The sequence below is a fragment of the Erythrolamprus reginae genome, chromosome 2 (genome assembly GCF_031021105.1).
Source record: "Erythrolamprus reginae isolate rEryReg1 chromosome 2, rEryReg1.hap1, whole genome shotgun sequence".
Lineage (NCBI taxonomy): Eukaryota > Metazoa > Chordata > Lepidosauria > Squamata > Dipsadidae > Erythrolamprus > Erythrolamprus reginae.
Window position 1 is genome coordinate 127,549,243 of NC_091951.1, and position 12,734 is coordinate 127,561,976.

Genomic DNA, 12,734 nt, shown 5'->3' on the forward strand with positions numbered 1-12,734 from the left:
ATGAGTCTTAATTAAATTGATATTGAAAACAATTTCATGTTCTCTTGTAGCATATTTTGGAAGGTAGCATTCAGTACTTTTGTTGTTCAGCAGCATACTTGAATTAAGCTGCTAGCTCTGATGAAAAAAACCAATTCATTGAGCAGACGAAATGCCCAAGGCACTGATGTACATGGCAGAACTTTGTTAGCAGAATCTCAATACACTGCATAATTAATTAAATATTATTGCACTTCTCAATGTTGTTTGTAAATTATTTATTATTTTAATTTATTGGATTTCTATGCCACCCCTCTCAACATATAAAAAACAGTAGGTAACGATAAGATTAAATCCAATTAAACGATTATGATATGTTTTTTTGTTTAGGGCTGGTTTCCAAATTTCTGGTAGGCGGGACGTGTCATCACGTTTATTCATACAGAGGGGGTGTTTTTCTATCTCTATGGCTTCCATGATTATTCTTTTATATACGTGTTCTGTTTTGGAAAGTAATTTAGTTTTTTCGAAACAGAACACATATATAAAAGAATAATCATGGAAGCCATAGAGATAGAAAAACACCCCGTCTGTATGAATAAACATGATGACACGTCCTGCCTACCAGAAATTTGGAAACCAGCCCTAAACAAAAAAACATATCATAATTATCACCATGTCAATCCTTCAACTAAATGTGATTCCACCAACCAATCAAATCATTAAAACATAGCCACCCAATCTATTTGCTACATTCAAACCAAATCTCCAACCCCACCACTATTTATAAGGAACAAATGGCAGTTGCAAACAAACTATATTTACAGCAGCACGAAGCTTACAACTTCAGCCTGATGATGGTGAATGTGATTTCACTGAAACGTCGCATAGACACTCAAAATATTACACGGGGCAAACCCCAAACTCAGAACAATCTACATACATATAGCCGTGAAAATCTATGAAAACACGCGCACACACACACACACACACACACATATATATATGTCACATTTTTTTTGCTGAATTTGAAAATTAAGGGTATATAATATATATAATATATAATATATATATTTATTTTACACTTCAGTTTATATGTCACTCTATTTCCTAAGAGCCTGAATGACCTTCTCATGGGAACACTTTTTGTAAATATATTACTTACCTTTTTTCAAAACAAAACATACATTTGTTATCATATGTTTTTCCATTGGTCCCACAGACTGGCCTATACTCCCGAGTACACACTGTAACAAACTTGGGAAATTCACTGCAGTCATCCTGCAATAATAATGAAAATGTTCAGTGTTTATTCTCCAAACCAACTTCTTTTTTTGTTTGCTTGTTCGTTTACATTTGTCCACCATAACAACATAGAGCCTTTCATGAAAAATATAACCATATCTTTTACAAACATATGCAAAAGCATACTGATGAAAAATTACACATGAGAAAGGAGGGGTACTACAATTGTATGAGAAAAAAAATGTGGCTACCATATGTGGGCTACTAAGTTCTAAACAGTGATGGGCTCCTATGGGAATGGTCAGGAACACAGTTCCGGTAGCAAAATTTGGAGCTCCACCCCAGAGCACCCAATTTGCATTGAAAGATGTTGAAACAAAATGCATAAGCCACGGCAACAGTGTGGTAGTAAAAAATTTGGTAGCCCATCACTGGATCTAGATGATTACTGGCTGGCAAACAAACTGGCATCTCAATATTGTCTGGAATTTTGTAGCTCAGAAATGGTAGTTTTGGAGAAAGTAACATTGCTGAGAAAGGGCAAAACACAAGTACAGATAGTCCTCAACTTACAGCAGTTTATTTAGTGACTGTTGTGGTTAGCTCTGGCCCAGCTCCTGCCCCAAGGACTGTGGGGGTGGATGTGGGTGAAACATCCAAATGTCACAGGCCTGTTTTGTTGCCGACAGCTTCGGACAGTGAATTATCCTCTGAAGGGAGTGACTGTGAGATGGGACCTTCAAAGGGGGGCCTGGCAGGCAGCCCAGGAAGAAGCCAGTCATCATTTTCTTTATCTTCAATAGACTCTGATGAGGAAGCTGTGATAGACCCATGCATGCTTAGAGCTATGCATAGAAGAGAACAGCTTCGGAGGTATTACAGGAGATAATAGAGTCCACCTGTGGCTGGGTGGGGTTCAAGTAATTAGGGCTGCTGTTAAATGGGCAGCGTGCCGGCCTCGCAGTGTGGAAGATTATCTGGTCGTGCTTGTGGAGTTTGCATTGCCGTTCCGGATTTTCCCAGGATCTTGTGTTTGGATTTCAGGACTCTGACCATAAATCATAGTGAGTTTACAACATCTGGAGAGGAGTGTCCGTTTTTGCTACTTTTACATTTAATTGAAGGTTCGTGCCAGGAGCTGGCAGAACAGTGACCGTTCAAAGTTATAATGGCACTGAAAAAAGTAAATTATGATCGTTTTCCCATTTTTAGTTTTACATTTTTAAGCAGCCAAATTCAATTGAATTCTATATAGAAAGTTAAGGAAATTCTAGGGGAAAATAATTAAAGGGCAGATTCAAATGGAGGGGTTAGATGAAACTGCACAAAATCCTAACAGGTGCAACAGGAAACTAAAAATTTAACTATAATTGAAAGATAATGAACTAGATGTTATAGATACTGTATTACGTTTACTAAATTTTGGGCTTGATTATGAAAAAAATTAAATAAATGAAATAATAATGAAAATACTTAATGTATGGAGCAAATGTTCTTCAAAAAAGAACAAAATAATTATTTGAAAAAGTGAAAAGAAGATATAATTTTCCTACAAGAAACATATCTGGAAAAGGATATAAAACATAAAAATTCAGCAAGAAAACAAACAAACAGAGCTGTTTGTGTATAAATTCCCAACTAAAACCAGAACTTCTACTTCTAATGAGCATTGCATATTATTGGGGTGAAAGTTAAATTGCAACTTTGATGCTGAGAATTTATGCCTTAAATTAGGACAATCTCTATGGAGATTTTTTTTTCTTTTTAAAATTAGTGTTTGATAATGGAATGGAAGTTTTGCCTCAAAGAGCAGTGGACTAAACAATGGGCTAAAAAACAAGCATGTTTAGGCTACATATTGGGATAAATTTCCTTAATAGAATAGAATAACAGAATTGGAATGGACCTTGGAGATCTAATCCAACCTCTGCCTAGGCAGGAAACGACATTCATTCATTCATTCATTCATTCATTCATTCATTCATTCATTCATTCATTTATTAGATTTGTATGCCGCCCCTCTCCGTAGACTCCACTTCAGTCAAAAGGTTATCCAACATCTGTTAAAAATTTTCAGTGTTGGAGCATTCACAACTTCTGGAGGCAACTTGTTCCACTGATTAATTGTTCTAACTGTCAGGAATTTTCTCCTTAGTTCTAAGTTGCTTATCTCCTTGATTAGTTTCCACCCATTGCTTCTTATTCTACCCTCTGGTGCTTTGGAGAATAGCTTGGCTCCCTCTTCTTTCTGGCAACTCCTGTTTTCATGTCTCTCCTAGTCCTTTTCATTAAACTAGACATACATTATACATTCATTAAACTAGACATATGGAGCCAACTCTCCCCCCCTGCTGACATCCGTACTGCTCCCACCCTACTGGTCTTCCGCAAGGCCATGCAGAACTGGCTTTGCTGGCAGGCCTGGGAGCAATGAATTGACATCTATCATGGCCAAATTGTGTGAATGGTATGAATGTATGTTGATTGGATTGCTAAGCTGTGGGTTTTAATTGGGGTTTTATAATCTTATAGTTTTATAGTTATAGTTTTAGACTTTTATATTTGACTTCTTTTATTGTATTGTATTTTTATGTCATTGTAAGCTGCCTGGAGTCCTTCGGGATTCGGCTGCTTAGAAGTCTAAATAAATAAAAAATAAATAAATATTGTTTGAATTGTTTTATTATTGTTGTGAGCGGCCCCGAGTCTACGGAGAGGGGCGGCATACAAATCAAATAAATAAATAAATAAACAAACAAACAAACTACCCAGTTCCATTTTTCATATATTTTAGCCTCCAATACCCTAATCATCTTTGTTGCGCTTCTCTGCACTCTTTCTAGAGTCTCCACATTTTTTTTTACATTGTGGTGATCAAAACTGAATACAGTATATTATTAAGGCAATATAAAGTGGTATTAACATTTCATGTAATCTTGATTCTATAGCCCTCTGTTTATGCAGCCTAGAATTGTGTTGGCTTTTTTGGCAGCGGGTGCACATTTCTGGCTCATATTTAAATGGTTGGGTACTAGGACTCCAAGATTCCTTTCACAGTTACTGCTATTGAGCAAGGTACCACATATACTGTACCTGTGCATTTTGTTTCTCTTTCCTAAATATAGAACCTTAATTTTTTCACCATTGAATTTCATTTTGTTAGATAGCACCCAATTATATGAGCTATTAACCAGTTGAATATACTTCTATATGGCAGTCTTCATGTGAGATAGTTTCACAATGCAAATATATATACTGTATATATATATGGACCTGAACACTAACATAGCAGAATCCAAGGTGTTTTTGTTCAACTTGAAAAATAGAATGAGCAATAGGAAGTATACTTAAATGGCAAAAAGAAGAGTAAGTAGATAAATTTGTATAGTTTGGTAAAATGTTTATTAAACATCAGTTAGAAAGAAAGAAAAGTCTGGACACAGAACATTGCAATACTTAGAGATAGCAGAACAGAAGAGAAAGAACTGGAGAAAATCACAGCTCACTAAGATTTGCAAATAGAAGTAGAATGACTGTGGCAAAAGAAAGCAAAGTTATCAACAATAGTGCTAGCCTTCCAAATTCCATAACATATTAGCAGAATGCTACTGGCATTGATAAAATCACCATCACTCAATTGCAAAAGGTAGCTTTACTTGGAACAGCTTACTGTCTTTGATAATACCTTTAGGATTATTAAATCATAACACCTGTCTACACCATATCCTTGGGAAGGACTTACTAGGTAGATTGAAATATTAATAGTTGAGGCCAGGAAAAAATGTAATTGGATCAAACTACGGTATTTAAGATCCATTACTCTATATCAATGAATGGGCAATGCATTTCCTTTTTTATATTAATAGATTTATTGGTGAGACTACATTAGTTCAGAATAAAATGAAGTTTTAGAAGCACTATTTTCAATGTGTTTTGCATTTTATCTGTGTACAAGATTCTATCTATTTCATAATGTAATCTGCCTCAGACCTCCTTCTGAACAAAAGGTGGTATAGAAATTATTAATCACTAATACAAATTACTATTATAATTACAACTCATATTCAGGTGCATGAGAGAAATAGGAGGTCTTTTCAAAGGAATGATTAAAAACTGATATAACAATAATACTTACACATCTTCCTCTATATGCTAGATCTATATAATTTCCGCACCTAAAGAAAAACCCTGTAATTAGCAGGCATTTTTATCATAATGACACTTATTTCTTATATAAAACTGTTCATTAATAAGCGTTACAATTACACACACACACACACACACACACACACACACACACACAGTATTTTTCAGAGTATAGGACACCCCCCCTCCACTAAAAGAGGGTGAAAATTTGGGGGTGTCTTAAACTCCAAATACTGTATAGCTTTTACTAAGCTTTTCTTTTTTCTTTTAGCTCTGATGAGGTGCTAATGAGATCTTCTGGTCTTTGCTGGCTAAGCAATCTTCCCTTTGCCTGCTTCTTTCATTGCTGCTCCCTCTGACAATCAGCTGAGCCCTTTTTTCAGCCTTAACAAAGTGCTAACAAACGAAGCAATCTTCTGTGCTTTGCTAGCAAAGTGATCTTTCCTCGTTACAAAATCCCTTTGATTTTGTAATACAACAATCTTTTCCATAAGCAGATATTGGGATATCTTGACAAGATGGCAAGATCCAAGTTTCTTCCTTCCTGAAGGACTTTAAAACTTGACTCTGCCAGTTGGCCAAGGGCCCTGTTGGGGATGCTCTATGCTGAAGGTGGTTGGTTGAGTGACAGACAATAGCCTATCCCTGACTATTAGTCCTCTTGGTTTTTATCCTTTAATTGTTGTTAAGTTTAATGTTTTTATATGTATGTGTTTATGTAATTGTAAGCTGGATAGCAAGATGGGCAACATATTAAATAAATAAATACCATGTTTAAAATGTCTAATGCTATCTTAATCCAGTTTTAATTAAACTTTCACTTATGTTAAAAATACTGAAAGGACAACTGATTATAAATTTAGAATTGATCTTTCTCAGCCGAACATACAGTATCTATCTATCTATCTATCTATCTATCTATCTATCTATCTATCTATCTATCTATCTATCTATCTACCTATCCATCCATCCATCCATCCATCTATTTTTCTATATATATCTGTGTACATGTGTGTGTTCATTCATTCATTCATTCATTATTTCATTCGTTCATTCATTCATTATTTCATTCATTCACTTTGGAGTGCACATGAAACAGACTTAGATTTACAACAGGTAGAAAATACTTAAATCACTAGAGTAAAAACAATAAGGTGAATTTTCCTCTAACCATTTGTAATAAAACTAAGTTCCTTGGTGACCAAGAAGAATGGATTACTGAATGGAAAAGGTTCCTACTGTATAAACCCCACAATGCCACAATGGTTTAAAGTAGCCTTCATCCAGCAGTCATATTGAATAACAGAACGGAATAACAGAATTGGAAGGGACCTTACAGACCATCCAATCCAGGGATGTCAAACTCCTGCATTAAGAGTTGCATCCGTGTTATGTCTGACTTTGGGGGGCCAGGGTGGGCATGGCCAGCTCGACATCATTTGTGAGCTGCCCCGAGTCCTCGGAGAGGAGCGGCATACAAATCCAATTAAATAAACAAATAAATTTGTGCTGGATCTACTTATGGTGGCCCAAGCACTCTGCCAGCAAAAACAGGCTCCCAAGCTCCATTTTTGGCTGCAACAGCCTCCTGCAACCCTCTGCCAATGAAAACGGAGCTTGGGGGTGGGGGGCACACACAGCCCTCCCAAGCTCTGTTTTCCTTGGCAGAGGCACTACAGGCCAGCCGGTCACTATTTCCAGGGTGGCCTTGTGGACCATCTCTAAGCATCCTGTGGGCCACATAAGTTTGACACCCCTGATTTAGTCCAAACTCCTGTCCAAGCAGGAGACTGTACCCCACATTGCTTTCTGTCTCAAATGCTCCTTATTAATATTTCAGTGACAAGATACTAGTCAAATAGACTGAATGAAGCAGAGAGTGTCAACCTGGGTATACTGAAAGAGATAATAAGATGACAACTGAAGAACAGGGGCTGTTCTTTTTTACTAAAAATTGCTACTGTTAACCACCATTCTGCTGATTCCTACAATATTCACATTATCAAATATTCACATGATTTCGTTGCACAGCATACATTCGTTGTCATAGGTTTTTCCATCAGTTCCACAAACTGGCATATGCTCCTTATGGCAATGAAGCGGGCCTTTTTTATATGTTTGATACGGTCTGCAGTTAAACTGGAAAAAGAAAAAGAAATGAGATCACAAGATTCAATACATAGGATATTGTTATTTTCCTTAACATCATAGGAGTAATATTTGACTGTTTTAGAAGGGTGGAAGGCTGAGTAGGTCAAGATCTAACTTTCTGGTCTCTCCCCAGTTACCACCATGCAATGGTACAGCCATTTCTCTCTCTCCCCCAGGCTTCAGAGCCTTTCCATGATTCTGGGGACGGTGAAAATGGCCCTTCAAAGTGAGAAAAATGGCCCATTTGCCAACTTCTGGTTGGAACGGAAGGCCTGTTTTTTTGTTCTCTCCAGGCATTTTAGGAGCCTGGGGAGAGTGAAAATGGCTCCCCCCCCCCGTATGCCCTCTGGAGACCAGAAATGGCCCATTTCCCAACTTGAGAGCAAAAAAACCTCTGGAATGGAATGTTTCCAACCTCTGGAGGACCTCTGGGGTACGGTGGGGCAGGCAAAAAACAGGCCTTCCCCACCTCCTTGCGGAGGCTGGAAACAGCTTGTTTCCCATCTCCCAGTGGGCCCAGAAGGCCCAAAAATCAGCTGGCCAGCATGCACATGTTTGCATGCCTATCAATATGGTTTCATGTGCCACTTGTGGCATGCGTGCCACAGGTTCACCATGATGGACCTATAGCATAATCGTTGCAATCCTTGACATGTAACCAGCCTCTTAATTTCTCCCTTTGTTTTCCCCTCTAACTTTAGTATTTCCTGTTTTCCTCCTGCCTACTTTATTACATTACCTCATTTCCTGCTATCTTTTCTCCCCTTTCTCTATTGGATCGTGCCATTTCTACATTCCATCTTCCATCTCAGGTCATCTGCCTACCCTTCCTGATCAGACAGCCATAATGATCTGACATCTTCTATGTTTTTATAGATTCCTGAAAGAGCTTCAGTAGAACTTGTCTCTACCCACCCATCTTTTTTGCACGTCAAGAATGTATTTTGATTCCATAGGGCTAAATACATTTTCTAACGGATGGATGACAGACATGTTAAGATCAACTGAACACTCATTGATTTAAATGTTTTTCTAAATTATAAACAAATTTACAAATTTGTTTACAAAACAAATCAATGGAAGGTTTCTTCAGAATATTAGATCAACACAGAGACAGAAGCTTGTAAATTGAATATGAATGTGGACACCATATTGGCAGTCTCTAGGTTACAACTTCCTATTGAGGGATAAAGTTGTTTCTTGTTACAGTCTGCACATTTTCACCTTGTGTTTTAAGCTCTATAAGTATTAGCAACTTACTTTTTTTTTTACATGGAGGGTCGGTATCTGAACCACTTTTTGGAATAAATGGTGTTTAGGGGGTAGGGCCAGGATGTGGCCCAAACCTGGCCAACCTGGCCAAATGTCAGTGTTAATCTGAGAGAAGGAAAACAAAATCTGATTTAAGAACTAAATGGATATCAACCTTTTAAAACACCATCCGTTTCTTGTACTCATATCTAATGACCTAAGTGCCAGAGCCCATTGTAACAACATTGCCAAAAAGGCACTAAGAGTTGTTAACCTAATATTGTGTAGCTTCTTCTCTAGGAATATTAAACTGCTAACCAGAGCATACAAAACATTTGCCAGACCAATCTTCAAATACAGCTCACCCGTCTGGAACCCGCACTGCATATTGGAATTAATACAATTGAGAGAGTCCAGAAATGCAGTAGCTTGTCAGAAAAGAGGCAGTTCACCCTTTTTGGGGATAATATTTTTTCCTTTTGCTTATCTGCTCTGAAGGCAGTAGACTTCAATTCCATGCAGATTCTCCACTTCGATGGCAGAACACAGATTTCTAGCCTCTTAGCTAGAGAATACATTATTTTATAGTTTGCTAACTTTTATATATTTATTTACACAATTGATATATGGGTTTATTTTCCCTCTATTTCTGTATTTCAGATTGTTCTATGCAGAACAGATTTTCATTTATGAAGTGTAAAGGACACTGAGTTGACCTTCAAAAAACTATATGTTGACAGCAAAACATGACTTAAGCATAGGACAGAAAAAAATATTAGAAAAAATATTGAACTAGCTCCACCATAATTCTTTATTGTAAAAGAGCAGGGGACAGATGATTCTGTAAAAGCCTTCAAAATTCTGTTGTTGTAGCGTACAGTATATCAGTACAGTTACAGCATTACTATTGGTATCTTTCTTGATCTGACAGTATCAAAGGGTTGACATCAAATTTACAAATGTGAAATTTCCATACAATTACTTTTTACAAAGGGTAAGCTGAATTGGCATTTCCATTTTTTAATTTGCTTTATTGCATCTTTTCATAATTTGATTCTTCTGCTTAGGAAGAAATGACCCAGGACAATTCTGTGTGTTCATTTCTGTGCATTTTGTTGTTGGTAACAATGCAGAGGATATGCAGCCTTGCAAATCTATTTATTAACAATATCACAAGCAAGTGATTTTTGAAACATTCTTGAAGGATAACAATAGTGCTGTCACCTTTTCCCTGATCTTACTCTTAAAATCTGATACTCTTGAAAAGATTTCATTTTGGGATTTGGTACTAAATCAAATTTTTAAGTACCTTTTTTTAGTTTCAACTTGGTCTTCAGACTTGTTCCCCTTTAGTTATAAGACAAGTGTTATAAGACAAGTATACTGCTCAAAAAAATAAAGGGAACACTTAAACAACTCCAAGTAAATCAAACTTCTGTGAAACCAAACTGTCCACATAGGAAGCAACACTGATTGACAATAAATTTCATTTTGTTGTCAGCACATTCAACTTTATACAGAACAGAGTATTCAATGAGAATACAGTGATACCTCGTCTTACAAACGCCTCATCATACAAACTTTTCGAGATACAAACCCGGGGTTTAAGATTTTTTTGCCTCTTCTTACAAACTATTTTCACCTTACAAACCCACCGCCGCCACTGGGATGCCCCGCCTCCGGACTTCCATTGCCAGTGAAGCACCCGTTTTTGCGCTGCTGGGATTCCCTTGAGGCTCCCCTCCATGGGAAACCCCACCATCGGACTTCCGTGTTTTTGTGATGCTGCAGGGGAATCCCAGCAGTGCAAAAATGGGCGCTTCGCTGGCAATGGAAGTCCGGAGGTGGGGTTTTCCAGCAAGGGGAGCCTCAGTGAAATCGCAGCATCGCAAAAACACAGAGGTCCAGAGGTGGGGTTTCAAGGACTTGGGTGTTTTTATGATGCTGCGATTTCACTGATGCTCCCTTTGCTGGGAAACCCCACCTCCGGACTTCCGTTGCCAGTGAAGCACTCGTTTTTGCGATGCTGGGATTCCCCTGCTGGGATTCCCCTGCAGCATCACAAAAACACAGAAGTCTGGAGGTGGGGTTTCCCATGGAGGGGAGCCTCAGGGAAATCACAGCAGCGCAAAAATGGGTGCTTCGGCTGGCAAAAGGGTTGAATTTTGGGCTTACACGCATTAATAATTTTTCCATTGATTCCTATGGGAAACATTGTTTCGTCTTACAAACTTTTCACTTTAAGAACCTCATCCCGGAACCAATTAAGTTTGTAAGACAAAGTATCACTGTATTTCATTCATTCAGATCTAGGATGTGTTATTTGAGTGTTCCCTTTATTTTTTTGAGCAGTGTATATAAGACAAGTGTCTGTAGCTTTATCTGATATGGAGTCATTCCCTGTGATCAAACCTACCATCTTCATGTAGAAATTGGGCTACTGGTCTGAACTGCGAAAATATAGACAACAATACAAAGAAACATTCTGTGCTGCCGTTTCTCGATTGTCCATATATTTACAACCCAGACCTGGTTGCCCTAATGGAAGGGAAGAATGAATGGGTGTTAATATTCCTTCCAGGACTAAGTGCAGTTTAAAGCAGGGGAACTCCCACAGTATATTAAGTAACTAATGTATTCTACAGATGTGTATTCATTTCATAATATTCATTTTTGAGACACTTCTTTTTGTTTCTGATATGAAGAATATGGGAGCTTTCAGTCTAGTTCCTAAATAAAAAAGAAAAGAAAAGTGACATAAACAATATGTTACCTGACCTTTTCTGAAGCTCGAACAGCTGAAAGATAATTTCAAAAAGTATTAGAAATGTTCAGTTGCAAGGTATATTCAATCCCTCTTATCTCACAATTTTATTAAGTACTTGAGTTTTCAATTATTAAGATTCAATTATTAAAACATATGAAGAAGAGCTGCAAGATTTGGGTTTGACTAGTCTAAAGAAAAGAAGAATTAGGGAGCAATATGACAGCAGTATTTCAGTATTTTGGGGTTGCCACAAAGAGGGGGTCAAATTATTCTACAAAGCACCAGAGGACAGGACAAGAAACAATGTTTGGAAACTAGCCAAAGAGAAAAGCAACCTGGAATTAAGAAGAAACTTCGTAACAGTTAGGACAATTAACCAGTGGAACAGCTTGCCTTCAAAAACCATGGGTGCTCCATCACTGGAGGTTTTTAAGAAGATACTAGACCGGTGATTGCAAACCTATGTCATGGGTGTCACAGGTGGCACCCAGAGCCATATCTCAGAGCATGCAAGGCACTGCCCTATGTCAGCTCCAATGCGCTAGTCAGCTGATTTTCAACCTTCTTTTTGGCTGTTTTTGCTTTCCCCAGGCTTTAGGAAAGGCTCCTGAATCCTGGGGACAGCGAAAAACAGCCCAACGGGCCTACAAAAAGTCTGGAGGCTTCAGTGAGGCCTTTGCGCATGTGTGTATGCCAGGCAGTGCAGAGGGGTCGTGCACATGTGCAGAGGGCAGTGCAAGGGTTGTGTGCATGCACAGGGGAGGGCATTGCATTATGGGTGTGGGCACGCACATGCACATTATCGCACACGCACATATCCTTTTGGCACCCGAGCTAAAAAAGTTTAGCCATCACTGTACTAGGCACTCATTTATCTGAAAAAGTATAGGTTCACCTGCTTAAGTAGTGGGCTGGGCTAGAAGAACTCCAAGGTCCCTTCCAGCTCTATTCTATTGTAAAGGTAATTATTCTAAACAGTCACAGCACCACAGAAAATTAATTATTGGGTCCATTGATTCTATGTTCTCCCACCATTTGATCCTCAGCAACCACCCTTTGTCATTGCTGGACTAAAAATGATAATGGAACAATGATTCCCTGACCTTATTGGTTCATATGGGGTTAACAGAGAGCTGGTCTTCCCAGTAGTATTGTACATTACCGTTGAGTTGTGCGCTATAGCGCAGGAGATTTG